Genomic DNA, 15,836 nt, shown 5'->3' with positions numbered 1-15,836 from the left:
CTTATTAAAGTGTCTCTGCTTCTGTCCCCAAGTTTGGTCACTTTTGCCTTTCCAATTCTCTCCCACATCTGAGAGAGAAGGGAGCTGTATGGGGATCAGCTGCCTGCTAGGCTCAGCCACAACAGAGCCAAGGCAGCAAAGCATCCTAAGCTGGCAGTTTAGCTGAACTTACTTTTAAAGCACTTAAAACAACAGTGGTAGCAAATTGAACACCTGAACATTTAGCTTTGAACATGAGCCAATCAGATTTAAGGCAGAGAGAATCCCATTCTGTTCTCTCAGGAATATAGATTTTTTGGTGACAGTTCACAAGAATTTGAGCCAGCTGAAATGCTACAAATCTGGTTTGCAACTCAGTTCAGGCTATAAAATTTGGGCATCAAACCAACCACAATAATTGTCCCACACACTAAGTATTGCCCCAGCACAACACTATCAGATGAAATTGGATAGAAAATATCTACAGAACCAATAGTTATCCCCAGTTTCATATCAGCCAAAAATTCTATTCTACAGCCAAGGATTCTGGCTCACAGAACTACCAAACCTAGCAAACAACCAAAATGACCAAGGAAATTTGATTCCAGCAGATTATTATTTTCTCATACATGAAACTTCACTGAAATGCTCACAGAATTCTGTAAATGTTCTTTTTTAACTCTACATCAATATCTGAGACATTTTTCCACCTGAGAGCATCTGGTACAGCATTCCTTGGACTTTGTAGCCTTCCCTTGGAAACTCTTTTGTTTCCCCCAACTGTAAAAGATCACAAAATTCTGTTTCGCTGCCTTCTCTACCCGGGATGTATAATGTCAGGTTTCATCATGACTGATAAACCAGCTTGTTTCCAGCCATGCTGTTAGGGAAAAAAAAAAAATCAGTAATTCAATACTGTATTGTAAAATTTATTATTTCTTAGAAGTTTCCTGAGGATTTGTTTTATCTTATTTGTAAGACACAAGGTGGGAAATAATCAATAACTCCAAGCAACAGCAGAGATGTATTTAATCATTTATGAACGCTTCTCTTTGAACCAAAGCTTACTTTGAAGGCAAAATTAAGTATGTTTGAATATTCCTCATCATAATGTAACCACACCTACAAACTGATCACTGAAGTTTATGAATGTGAAGACAACTACAGCATATACCATGAAGAAAACCCCTAGAACAGTACAAATAACAACAGGTGTAAGTTTATAGATCTTCCTACTCAAAGGCAGTTTTTAAGCTGTGCCTGTGTACCCATTCTCTCCAGGCAGGTGTAATTATACATTTATTCTGTACAAGCTATCTTACAAATTATTTTCCTGGAGACTCTAAATTCTGACAGCAATCATATTGTAAATAAAGCAAGACAACAGCCAACTGTGTGCAAAGCCCTACAGCATAAACCCCCACATTTTTCTGCCTACCAACAATGCCTCTCACATACAAACTCTGCAGCAGGAGCTCATGCACACAGCTAGCAGACTATTTGTTGAACAGTTTTAAGCAGCTACTGCTCTAGTTGAATTTCTTTCAAAGCTACATTTATAGTAGAACCCTAATAGATACCAGTATGAGGATGTTCCTACATTTGTGTTGTCAAGAGATTAAAACAAAGATAAACTTTGACTTCTCAAAAAGTACCTCTGTTTCAATAAAGAATCCACCTAACTACCTGCTTGGTAACATGAAGAAAACAGTTGCACAGTACTCAGAACTACCTCTAAGACAAAGTAACACCATGTAAATGAAGTTATTTGCATCTCCAAAGATAGGCAGCATTTTTGTTTCATTATTAGACAGTCATTTGATAGTTTGGTTGACACTGTGCAAAACCCAGCAAGAACACACATGGGGGAGAAGCTCTGCTCTTCTAATGAAGTTTTCACTCTGTCCAGTGAACAAAAAACACTGCTAAATGGACCATTACAAACAGGCTTGTGAGCTCAGTTCTTCATAGCCTCAAAACACACAAGTTTTATAATTGAGTGTTATTAAAAGGATTCTTGTTCTCATTTGATCACAGACACATTGTAGAAAATAGTCTGCACTGAACTCTGCCACCTCACTGGCCAGATCTGGTTAGGTCTGAAGTGACTGGCTTGAACGACAGGCATCTCAGAATTTAAACACATCTTCAAGCCTTCCATGTCTTCATTACTCTTGAATTATCACTGGAATCAAAACCCAATGAGACACATTAACAGATATTTTTGGGAGCCTTAAACCAAGTTGACTCAGAAGAGTAAAACAATGCTAGTAAAAATGTAATGAAATTATCCATTCATAAAAACACAGCGCTTGGCAAAGCTCCTAAGCATGCAAACTTCTTTGTAACACCTCAGAGGTTCACAGCATCCCAACAGCCACAACTCTTCTCTCATCTAAAGCCCTAAACAGCTCAGCAAAGGAACTGAACTCAGATAAGAATGCCACAGATTAAGGCTTCCACTCAACCTAGTGCTAAGCACAGACGTTATGTGTCCAAGCAGAGCAATACACAGTTGAAATTTTGGCCTATAAAACCATGAGGGCCAAGGTTAAAAGGTCCAGATGTTATTGCAGCAGCTGCAGGCACAATTCACCTTTTGTGCACGCTCTTGCCAGATTTATGAATAATCACAGGAGGCTGACCATCCTCCTGCATTTTCTGAACAGAGGCTGCTATAATTTACTAAATATCTGTCTTATTAAATTATGTGCATAATAAAATATACTGAAATAATCTAAAGGATCTGTCTAGACCAGGAAATTAATTACCAACTGTTAACGGTATTTAAAAAAAAAAAAAAAAAACAAGTTTAAGTAAGCTTAGTCTATTCTTGTAACTTATTGATCCTGAAAATGAAGACATTATCTTTGTGCACTGAATCAACAATAAACTTTTGAAGAGCACAACTGAAAGCAATGGTAAGCCACATTTGACACATTCTAATTGCTTACTGCTCTCATGCATCTTGCTATTACAAGCCTTCAAGAAGACAAAGTAAATAATGACATCATCATACATTCTTCTGCATGGTAATTATTCAGATTTCGAGGACTGAGATACTGTATTCTTTAGTTCCCAGTTCTATAGTGGTCTATTCCATAAAATAGTACAAAACATAGGAGAATTGATACAGCACATAACCTCTATCTTTTTGCAACAGGAAACATATAAAAGTCCCATATCTTCCAAAGCTGCAGATACATGGTAACCAACATGCTCACTGCTCTCACTTCCCAAATCATTCAGCAAGGTGAAGATACCCCTGTGATCAGTCACATATTCAAACTCAGCAAAAATATTCCAAATCTTGAGCTCTCCATATTTAAAGCATATTCCTTTGCTCACCTTTCTTGGAAAAAAAAAAAAAAGAGAAACAAAAATTTTCTGTTATTTCAGAGAGAAGAGACACTAAGCACTTTTAAAATACCATATTAGTGTCAAATGCAGACAATTCTATCTTTGTGACTCAGAAGACAAAACTGATGCTGAGTGAAAGACAAGAAAAAACACCACCTTGCAAAGGGGAGTTCGAGTAATCAAGTATCATGATGCAACACTGCCTTGTTCAAGGACAAGTTACTTCAAACACCAAAGCTAATGAATTACCTGCTTAAAAATTCAGTGTACTTGCATGAGAGTCTTGCTTTCAAGCAGCAGCAAAACTCATCTGACTGGCACTACAAACATTGATTTAAAAATATAACCTTATCAAAGCACAACAGCCCGACATTTTCCAGCCAACACTAACAGAAAGTTGAGCTGTCCACCTTTGTTCTAGGTCAGCATGTGTGAAGTTCACACAGTACAATTCACAACAAGAAAGACAGAGAGAAACACCAGTTTCAATCGTAAGACCTGTCAGCTTAAGCAAGCACATATCATAGAAAGCAGGAACTGTTTGAAAACTGATTTAAAGAAACCATGCAGGAGTGAAAATCACTCTCCTATCACCAATTACCAAATCAATTTGTGTGGGTGTTAGCAATAAAGAAACAACAGCAAAGCACTGCTTTTCAGTACTGCATCACCCAAAACCTTTAACCTATCTTGTCTTCGAGCATCAAGTTTGTTGTCTAATCAGTATTTTCTATCTTGAACCTCTCTCTTGTGTTTCTAAGCTTATGTTGATCTGGATGGAGAGCTGGCTTTGGAGGAAAATTGCATATTTATTCCTGGAGATCAGGTGTCTCAATGTTTCCTTTCAAGCACCACTCCCTGGAGTTACAAGTTCATCATGAGGTGCTGTGGGTTCAGGAAAGCAACATTAAAAATCATTCTTGATCTTATCCTAGATCCTGACTTTCTGTCATGTGGTCAAACATCTGTATGACTTGACAACTATTCCAAGAAAAGCCATGTTTACAGCAACTGAAAGCCCAGGGGAAATTCACTGCTTGGAATTTCTTGCTTCTATGCTAGTTTAGCCAGTTCTCCTACTTCCATCCCACAGCACAGTGCTTTATGTTTGGAAGTTACCCAAGTCACTGCTTCCAGAAATTGCCCTGAGTCTTTAGAAGTCCCAGAGCATACTGGTAAAAAGTTTGTTAAGGTGACATGTGTGGCTGCCCCCAGTGGAACATGGAGTTACTGAACTTTGGTAGGTTAAGTTGGAATGAAACAAATTTCTCTTGCATGCATAAGCTTTAAAAAAGGAAACACTATGAGAGGAGTGTGACAGAAACACTAATCCACATTGCAGATCTGCCTCTCCTCTATACTTTTCCTTTTAAAACCTTAAACAAAGGTTGTGTATTTTAATTGAGAAAATTCACAATAAACTGAAGCAGTATCTGCTTCCATTCAACATGCTCTGGCAGATACTTCTTAGGAGAAACACAAGGTTAAGGCAGACATAAAACCCAAGACAATTTCAAACCCACAGCTGAAATTCTAGCGTAGAAGTGTTGCAGAGCAACAAACTGCTTCCTAAAGGAGCCCTGAATCCAAACACACAGATAGCACAAACAGTTAATATCCAAATTAAATAAATGGCAACAGAACTTATACCTTTGTTACCATGCAGAAGTTCTGGTGATATGTTACTTAAAAAAAAGACTTTTTTCCTGCTATTTTTCCCATCTTGCTTGTCTCCCTTTCAGGAGCTCTGTAAGAGAAACATTGAGTAGGTAACTGAAGAACAAAAAGAAAAAGAAAATTATGCCAAACCCCCAAATAAATCCAAACGGCTCATTCTGCTTCAGCTGTGGCCTGAAAGGCGCCTTGGGGCTCCATGCTGAAGCCAAGCTCAATGCATTCATCTTGGGAACTGGGTGTTGTAGACTCCTTTGCTAAACTATCCAGCTCCAAAAGCTGTCAGGAAACAAAATAAAACTAGGAACATCCCTGCGCTAGGACTGACAAGAGCTCCACCGATCTGCAACCCGCGCTCTGCACAGCGATGTCCTTCAGCCCCCCGCTACCTCCCTGCCTGCGGAGCAGAGTCCCACGGTTGAGAATGTGGTTCTGCCTCCCCGCCCGTAGCTCAGGACCACCGAGGTCCGCTGGTACGTGGCAGGTAAACACCATTTCAAACCAGCACGCCACTGACTCAGCCGCACAGGCCCACGGCTTGCTGCACCCTGAGAAAACAAGCGAGCGGGTCAAGGATCCCGCGTCCGCCGGGGAAGGGAGCGCAGCACAGGGGTAACCGCGCTCCCCCCGCCCGGTGACCGCCAGCGCTCGGCCGAGACGCCCGTATCCCCTCCCTCGACCAGGCTGACAGGGCGCCCCGCGGCGCTGAGAAAATCCGACAGCGGCCCGCCAGGGAGGGGACCCTCGCACCGGGCTGGGCCGCGCCAGGCCCGGGCGGGGCTGGGGGAGGCGCTGCCGCCCGCCCCTCAGTGGGGGCACCCCGGCGGCAGGTGGGGGGGAGCCGAGCCAAGCCCCAAGAAGAGAACGGTCCAGCGCGGAAGGGAACAGAGGGAGGGCAGAACTGGGTGGCGCACCCCAGGGCCGGCCCGACCCGGCCGGGCAGCATTACCTGACACCACGCTCCCACGACGGCCCCACGGCAACACCCCCCCCACCCGGCGCGGCTGACACCGAGGCGGAAGTGCGGCCCTCGCAGTGACGGAGTGACGCGTCGGTCCACCAATCGTAGAACAAAACCTTGCCTCGATGTCGTCGAAGGGACGAATCAGCTTCCCCAGCTACTCTCCCGGAGGCGGGGCGAATGTTAATGAGATGCCGAGCCTCAGCGGCCCGGGCCGCACCACCGCTGGGGAGGTGGCTGGCCAATGGCGATGCGGTGGGGCGGGGCTATGCAGATGAGCGCGGCCCCGCTGTGGCTTGCTGTGGGGCGGTCTCACCTGGCGCAGCCGGGAGGGGTGGTTCGGGGTCCGGCCGAAGCTGCGCGAACGGGTACGGTCCTGCTGCACCGGCGTGGCTTTGTAGGATGCGTGTACCGTCAGCCGGCTGCGGAGCATGAGCTCGGCTCACCATCAGCTCCGTAAAACAGTGTCCTCCTGACTGAGGCGTGGGAGGCTTTCAACTTGTTGATTTGCACTTTCGGGGGGTGCAAATCAACTGGTGGGTTCTCACAGAGTTTCTTACACCTCTCCTGGGCGATCTGAAGGCTTGTGTATGTCATAGTTTACTTTTCATGGAGAAGACGTTAACCAATTTTGTAATTTTCCTAACATTCTAGGTCTCTGAGGCATGGCACATGTTACCCACAGGCTGACACTTAGGTTTTCAGGGCATTGTTTCATCGCAGTGTACTCCAGCATGTCCCATGCCCAGATTTTCAGAGCATTCCTTCATCCCAGTGTACTCCAACCTGTTCCATGCCCAGATTTTCAGGGTATTCTTTCATCCCAGTGAGCTCCAATATGGTCCATGCCCTGCCAGCCAGCTTGTGTCATCTGAGCAGCCTAAATCCCTGCACATCTGCCTGTCCAGCTGCTCTCAGCAGGTTAATGGACACCTAGAAATCCCAAAGAAATGGTCAACAAAGCAACGGGCTGGTGGTTCACAGATTAGAGTTGTTCCCTACCAGAAGAGATGCTTGCAGGTGCCTTTGTTTCTCATGTTCTTAACTTGCACTTGTTCATGCACAATGGGTAACTGGAGGCAAGTTCATAACAATTCCCTTCAGAGTAATTGCTAGCATGCTAGAGCAATTGGGACTGTTTGTAGAGGCTGATGCAAGGATCAAAACTGTGAGTCATGAGTTTAAACTGATTCATTTCTCTGGGATAACACCTGTTCTGCTCTTATTTTTTACCTTAGTCTCATATTGGAGTCTGCAGGATGTTCTCCTTTACATACACTTGGACTTCATCTGTAATCAGAGTTGAAACTCTTTTCCACCAAAATGTCTCCTCTCTTCTTCTGTACCTGAAAAATAAGAATCAAATGAAATCTCATTGGACTCATCAACCAGGACTTTAGAAGGGGAAAAACACCACCACCACCAAAACCCAAACAAATACATTAAAAAGTTATATCCCAAAACAAACAGACATGCATGGACTGAGGTGCTTCAGGAGATCAACCACAGGGATAACAAGCATCCATCCTGAAGAGCTAGAAACATGTCAGTCTGGTTGAATTGTCTCATATCACTAAGACATTGCTGAAGGAGACCTTTTTGTCCTCCTAAGCAGGAAATCATACAGATGTCAAGAGGATCTGGCACCAGAGTGAGCAAAAAACACTTGGGAATGACAAGCTGGAGCAAGCTGGAGCCTGAGGAATGAATGGTAGGGAGTGAAGGAAGGAGATGATTCACAGAAATACTTATCTTCAAAGTGGGCTTCTACCACTGACACCCTTCTCAGTGCAAACCAAATACAGGAATTAGCACATTAATTTTGTAGCACAGATAGCAGAGACCAGCCTCCGAGCTCAGTCTCTGGAGCCAAACCATCCCTCGGCAGTTCGGCAGAGCAGCAGCGATCAGTGGACAGGGTCTTTTGTTTTCCAAAGCCGGGCTACACGTGGTGAGAACAGCAACCCCCTCACCTGAGGTGGGACCTCACCTGGAGTACTGTGTCCAGTTTTGGAGCCCTTAACACATGAAGGACATGGACCTGATGGAGCAGGTGCAGAGGACAGCCATGAAGATGATCAGGGGGCTGCGGCAAAGGCTGAGGGAGCTGGGGTTGTTAGCCTGGAGAAGAGAAGGAGCTGGGGAGACCTAATAGCAGCCTTCCACTACCTGAAGGGAGTCTACAAAAAGGCTGCAGAGGGACTCTTTACAAAGGCTTGTAGTGATAGGATGAGGGACAATGGTTTGAAATTACAGAAGAGGAGATTCAGATTCGATGCTAGGAAGAAGTTCTGCACCACTGGGGTGGCAGAACACTCAAACAGATTGCCCAATGAGGGAGTTGAGACCGCATCCCTGGAGATATTCAAAGTCAGGCTCAACAAGGCTCTGAGAAACCTGATGTAGTGGAGAATGTCCCTACTCACTGCAGGGGGATTGGACTAGATGACCTTTGGAGGTCCTTTGCAACCTAAACCATTCTATGATTCTATAACTTGTTCATCAGAGGTGGATACAAATGGCTTCAAGGCTGATGGGGGAAATTGTTGCTACACCAGACCTCTGCCACCAGAACACCTCAGCTGTAGGGGTAACAGGGAGAGGAGACCGGCAAGGCAGTAGTGGACCTATCTGGTGAGGTGGCTGCATCTCCAGGAGGTAGCCAGTATTTGGGCACCACGCAAGGGCTCCTGCTGCAGAGCAGAGGCAAGCCACAGACATAATCACCTGTAGGCACCTTGCAAGGAAGGGTGGTAGAAGAAGGTAGGAATGGCAACAGAGACCCACACCATGCTGGAATTCATTCCTCCACCTGCCCTTGTGTAACATGCCCTCAGAGATGCAGCAGTGAAAATAGGAATCACGCTTTTGCTGCACACCTCCCTCCTGCCCTCCTCGAGCACATCACCTGGCACACTGGCTGTTGATTGTGGAGTATTACTCACCCCTAAATGAGCTGACAGCTCCTGGCCCCCAGCCATATGCTGACAATACACAAGACACAAGTTAACAGTGATAATGCTCCTTGCTCTTGGCATGAATATGAGATTTTAAATGAATTCTCCACTGAGAATTTCTCACACACATTGGGACTGAGGAGTGGTTTGGGGTGGGCACAGCTGGCTCTGAGGATCACACCCACATGGAATCACTATGGCTTCAAGATCATCAAGGATGTCTGTCAGTCACTCTGGACCCAGTCCTGCTCTATCTACATATTGTTTCACCCCTGCATTCACCCCAGGTGAAGTCACAAGGCAGCTGTTGTTGGACTCATCTTTAGAGGAAACAAATCTTTGGGAGAATAGGGTAATGTGTATCAAATCTGGTTGGAAGATTTTTCTGGTTTTCCCAGGAAGGTAATTCTGGTTTGATTTTTTTTTTTTTTTTTTTGACCAGTAAGCCCTGAGTCAGCAGCCCATTGCTGGATTGCTCAATGTCACAGGCTCAACAGTAAGCACAGAAATGTTCCTACTGCAGCATTTAGAGCAAAGGCTCGCAAACAGAAAGAAAGCATCAGTTTCAATTATTTAAACAGGTCATTGTCATAAGTAAGTGGCTGATCTGGGAGAGTTCTCTGGGAGGATAATGAGAAGAGAAATTCACTGATGAGAGGACCAAAGAATAATGAATGTATGTGGCTTTTGCATGTGCCTTCTGAGCCTGAAACATAAATCTTTTGCCCAGGTATTTGGTGGGAAATTGAACAAAAAGCCCATGCTTAGCAAAACCTAGGGTAATTTTTTAATTACAAAATCAGGGGCTTCTCTCTAGCAATCTTAAATCACAAACCCCCAAAACTGAACAGAGAGAAGAATCTAGCTCTATACTTGTCTCCCTCCTGTGCTGGGAAAAGTTTTGCAGCATTATAAGTAACCAAAATGGGGGTTTACAGTGGAAAGTATTGAGCAACTGTCTCAGGCATAGGTGTAACCATCAGCTCCACCTATAATAAACCCAACTGTTCTTCTCCTATGGAGCAATGCAGCCTGCTTGGAAAACTGATCCACACAAGCCTTGGTACTGCAGCAGATTTACAAAAGGTAAATTGCGACAGAATAAGGGCACAATAGAACAACAAAACACGCTGATCCAGAAGTAATGCAAAGAAATGTGGCACATCACAACGAAAATGCTGATTGTCTGCAGTTGTATGTAGGCAGAGATAAATACCTCTTGTCTTCCCCTCCAGATAAGCTGGACGCCAAGGACAGCCACTTCAGTCCCAACACGTGTGGGCAAGTGCTTGCCTCTTCCAGGGGAAGCTCTGCTCAGCAATGTCTCTCTCCGTGCCAGGGAGCTTCAAAACCAAACTCATTCGTTTGGTTAGCACTCAAGCATCTTCTGCCTGACGTTGCACAGGTCTCTTCTTTGTGCCCTGCTTATCTGACACAAGGCTGAGGAACAGGCTGGCTGACACAGGCACACTGTGTCTCAGCATCTCCCAAGTGCTGTCAGAGGGAGTTTCAAAGGCAGTGTTGTCCTTGTGTATGGAATGTGTTTGGAATGTGTTGTCCTTATGTCCTGCTCCAGTTTACAAACAGCTTCACCTCAGAGGAGCACAAGGCTTGTCCACCATTGAAAGCTGTTTTGGATTAAGGCAGATTGTGAATTAAAAACACAGGCGCAATCCCAAAGTATCTCTGGGCCAATAAACCCCAAAGTATCAAAACCATTGATTAAACATGTCATCACTAATTGCAAAATCAGTTGAGAAGGGATATAAGAGTGCTCAAGAAGAAGGTCAAGTATCCTGGTATCACTGGGGACAGGTTTGGGTTTTCCTCAGCCACAAGGAGATGTAAAAATGGAAGCAGGACGTAGGGAAGAAGTAATCCTCCTGAGAGGATAACTAAGACTGCAGCCAGGACCACAGTCCATGCCTGGTTACTGCTCAGTGTTTGGTACTGGCTGTTGGAGCAGAAGCTCACCAGCCCAGGACAGGTACCAGCCTGGACAACCACGCTGTGCCCACGTGGAGATGGTGCTTTTCACATCCTGTTCTCTGCAGCTTTCTTGTTAAATATTAATTCTGACCATTATAAGGTGGCACATCCGTGGCACATCCGTGGCGCGCTACGCCAGAGGCTGTGCAAACATGGAATGGAAAGACACTTTTGGCCCTGAAGAGCTTGCAGTGGCAGAGTCTCCTTCTTCCCAAGTGACAGCAGGCTGCATTCAGATACCACTTTCAAAGTGGGAAACACCCAAATCTTCCACAGTCTGAAGAATAAAGATTTCCTGCTATAGGCTGCCTCATCTCAAAAGACAGATAATTTGAATTATCTTGATAATAATCATAGTGTATTTTGAGCTGCTGGCACTAAAAAGGAGAAGGTATTGTGAAAGACCTGGTGTCACATAAATCTAATATATAAAAAAAAGACATTAAAAAAAGCAGACATTGGTAACAGATAAGGCTTTAGTGAAAAAGATGGTAATGCTGGAACCACATGAATTTTAACCAGAATCTCAAAGAAAAGCAATTCAAGAGGGAAAAAAAAAATCCATAAATAATGAGGAACATGGCAAAAGCTGAATAAGTAGAAATAGCCATTCTGTTAAAAGGCTGAATAAGCATGTTCTTTGTGAGGGCATGGAAAGGAAAAGACACAACAGCCTGTGTCCTCCGCTCCAGTGATAATTGCCCTGGGAGCTGCAGCCATTCAGCTAAGGGCAGCTCAGGGGCTGAGCCACTTCTCTTCACTATTAAATAAAGTTTTGAAAATCTCTGTGGTCAGAGTCATGAAAGTTTACAAGCTGAGTGCTGAGTGGACAAGGGGCTTTCCACAGTAAGGCAGAAAGCTCCTTAAAACACATGTTTTCTCCAAAAGTCTAGATGTTACCCTCTGCTGCATCCTGAATTCTTCTAATTCCAGATATGACTTCTGGCACTGGAAATTCCCACTGCTGGAGTCAAGTAGGGATGAGCAGGAGGTTGTACTCAGGATAAAAATAGTCAGACAAAACTAGGTCGCTTCCTTATCCCATCTGATCTTTCCTGGGATGAAAGTCCATAGTTTTCTTGCATCTCCATAGCAGGGATGGATCAGCTCTGACTCACAGCTTCAACCCACACACACTTCTCCAGGGTTTGAGAGGCACCATTGGGGGATACCAGAGCGCCCATGGAGCCTGACTTTCAGACACCCACTGGGTACTTCCAAGCTTTGTGTCTGTTTCAGGAGCATATCTGAAGACACTGTTTTCCCAGTGCCCATGTGTCATCATGCTGCCTCCAACAGAACTGCCTACAATCAATAATGCTTTATATCCTAAGACATTCATTTGTCAAACATGGCCACAGGAGTGTCTTATTTAGAATTAATTCCAGTGTCTGGGTTTAGCTCCATGTAGAGCAGCATGGCAAGTTAACCTTGTACTCTTTGGACCAAATTTCTGTCTATGGATGGCAGTAGTTCCCTCAGAGATTAATTCAGCAACTTGCATGATGCTTTCTTCCTGAAAATTCAGATCAATAGAAGTTAATTATCCTTATTGATGCAAGATTAGAAGAGATGTGTGAATAAAATCCAGCCCATCTGAGTACTTCCTTGGTAACTTATCTCTGTCTCCTCCATCTCACCTGTCACAAGCAGCTGAGCAGGATGGGTGGGCACAATGCAGGGCAAAGGGATGCTCCTCACAGCCCACAGCATAAGAGCTATTTTTCTTTGCATACTCCCCATGCCAAGTCAGAAAGTCAAACAGATTCCTACTGTCCAGGTAACATGGCAGTGTTTGCTGATGTCAAGGAAATTAATTTCATGATGTTATTTACCTAACTAGATACAATTAATTCAGTAGCATGGTGTTGCCCCGGGACAACACCTGGGGCAACACCATGCACCCTCTGCATTTTCACAGAATCCCAGCATGGTGGGGGTTGGAAGGGACCTCTAGGGATCATTTAGTCCAACCCTTCTACTGAAGCAGGTTGCCCAGGATAACAATATCTAGGTGGGTTTGGAATCTCTCCAAAGAAGAAGCCTCCACAACCTCTCTGGGAAGGCTGCTCCAGGGCTCCAGCTTCCTTATTTTTCTGGCCTTGTGGATGAACAGGCAGCAGAGGAATGTTTCTTGTGCCAGCACATCTTCCAAGTGTTCTGGACCACACATTTACACTGTGCACCACAACATGGGAAAGAGCTACTGGGTCTGGCAGAGGACATCTGTCCTCACATTCAAGGTACTCCCTTCTCATGCTGTAGCATAGAGCCCAGGCACCTACTGACCCCAAGAATGGGCTCAGGCCAATTCAGCCCTGAAATTTTGTGAAAAATCCCTTGATTTTAACCCTACCACTGGTGGTTGCCAGGAAGGCATGCAAAAAGAAGAAAGAACAACCAACCAACCAAAAAAAAGAATCCCAAAGCACTGTGTATAGCAGACTGTAAGCTTTTTGTACTGACACACTATAGACTGTTCCAAATCAATTCAGACTGTAATTTTCTTTAGCTTTTTAATATTAGTACCTATTACCCAGCAATATGCACATATTACTTGCTGGGACAGTCTCCTCTACTGCATGCAACAAAATCCTGTTCACTGGTCCCTAGGCAACCACTTAGAACAAACTAATTAGTAGCTACAAATTCACACATATCCATCAAAATAAGATCCATCTTAATGTAAGGTTGCTTCAGTAACTTCTATGCTTGAAAACTTGTATTTAAGCTTCCCTGAAAAAAATGATACTAATTTAAAGATTGGTTTTAAAAAGAAGTTTGAGAAGAGTCTCATCATGAAATTCTATTTAAAAAAAAAAAAAGGTAGGATATTCCAGCATGAACACCAGAAGAATAAAAAAAAAAAAAAATCAGATCCTGACCCAGATCCTGTCCCAGACAGAGCTGGGAAGGTTGGCTCTGGATCTGAGGTCTGCTATACAAGCAGTCCCCAACAGGCAGACAAACTAATGTGCCTCCCTCATCAGATTCTGTGTCAGCCACAGCTGACTCTATTTACTTTTTGCCCAGAGGAGGAACTGGGAGCAGAAGGGGAAAAAAAAAACACCTTCATTGATATTCACAATGATGTCTTACATGGCCAGCATTGTTTTTGTCCAAGAGAGCTCTTTCAGAAAATGGGAAAAAACGAGTGATTAGGTGGAAGAATGGCCATCAGGAGTGAAGAAAGGACCCTGTTGTGAAGGAAGGGGCTGTATTTCTCTGTCTGTTAAAGTGCCATGAATCATTTTGATTGCTCTGTGTATATCTGGTAACAGAAAAGGGAGGTGGACTCAGTTTGGGTACTGGCAGGGGGAGAGGTAAAGAGAAAACAGGTTTCTACCTTAGGTAAGCTAAGTGCCAAGTGAGACATCTCTAATGATGAAGGCAGGCTGGTTCAAATTGCAGCTGGCAAGAAACAGTTCTCTCACCCTGATGGTGAGAAGAGGTAGAATTCCTCCTTGTCCTCATTTCCACACAAAAGAAATGATGTCTTGAACGTAAAGCACACTCTGCTCCAGCCCAAGGTGCTGTGCTGGGTGTAGGAGCTCACCATGAATGAAAACACAGCCACTGAGCTTTGTAAAGAGAGAAACCATCCCCGGGTGTCTGCCTAGCTGGGCTGGTGTTGGCATTTCCCAAGCCCTGAGCACAAACACCCTCACCCCATCCATCCGGCCCCACGGCTGGGCAGGCAGGAAGGAGCAATGCCAGCTGGCTGCCTGCTAAGGCTTTCCAGCAGTGAGAAACCACTCTGCCTGCATTGCTGCCCAGGGCCCCTGTCGCATTTTGATTGATTCCTCATCACCAGGGCTGAGAACTTGGCTGGGAGGGGAGGAGGAGAAGCTGCTCTACCTGAGCTCAGCAGCTCTGGATCTGAAGCACACTTGTATTTTTCAAGCCCTGTCATTGGGAAGAAGATTTCCTCCTCACTTACACATAGGGAGTGTTTTTCCTTGGCTGGTGGAACTCAATTTTGTTTCCAAATGTGGCATTTATCCTGGTGTGAATAATGTCCAAGATAACACAGCTCACAGGAAACTTCTAATTGACCAAGATGTGATTGATTCATTAGGAGGTTTGCACTCTGAATTAAAACAGCATTACCAAAAACATCACTGAAACCCCAGGCTGTCTGGCAAGCAAGTGCTCCAGTGACCCTGATACACAGGTAAGAGATGGTCAGAACTTCTTGCTCCAGATGCTGCCACTTGTGTTTTGGCTGCGGGTTTGCACAGACCAGAAAGAGCCCTTCTCTGAGATCATGGAAGCAAAGGGAATGAAGACTAAGGCAGGAAGGAGTAAAATGAGGAAGGAACATTCATCAATGAGGCTCAAATTCCCTCTAATTAATCATAGAATATAGAGTGGTTTAGGTTGGAAGGGACCTTTAAAGGTCATCTAGTCCAACTCCATTACAGTGAATAGGGACATCTGAAACTAGATAAGGATTGCTCAGAGCCCTGTCCAACCTGACATTGAATGATTCCAGGGATGGAGCATCTACTACCTTTCTGGGCAACCTGGGCCAGTGATTCACCACCTTCAGTGCAAGAAATTTCTTCCTTATATCTAGTCTAAATATCCCTTCTTTTAGTTTAAAACCATCATCCCTTGTCCTGTCACAAGAGGCCCTGATAAAAGATTATCCCCATCTTTCTTACCAAGCCCCATTAAATACTGAAAGGCCACAATAAGATCTTCTCAGAGCCTTCTCCAGGCTGAGCAGTCCTAACGCTCAGTTGCCAGAAACACAGAACACCCATTCCAGAAGCACAGAGCAGAGATCTGGAAGGATCTCAGGGAGCAAGGATGACCCTCAAAGGGAAACCAACTTCTGCCTCCAAATTAAAGGCTGGAGTGGTGCTTGTTGTGACTTACCATCATCTTTGCCTTGGCAAAACCCTTTGATC

This window comes from Indicator indicator, chromosome 24 (assembly GCF_027791375.1).
Source record: "Indicator indicator isolate 239-I01 chromosome 24, UM_Iind_1.1, whole genome shotgun sequence".
Lineage (NCBI taxonomy): Eukaryota > Metazoa > Chordata > Aves > Piciformes > Indicatoridae > Indicator > Indicator indicator.
The sequence above is the reverse complement of the archived record's forward strand: the minus strand, read 5'-3'. Positions refer to the sequence as shown.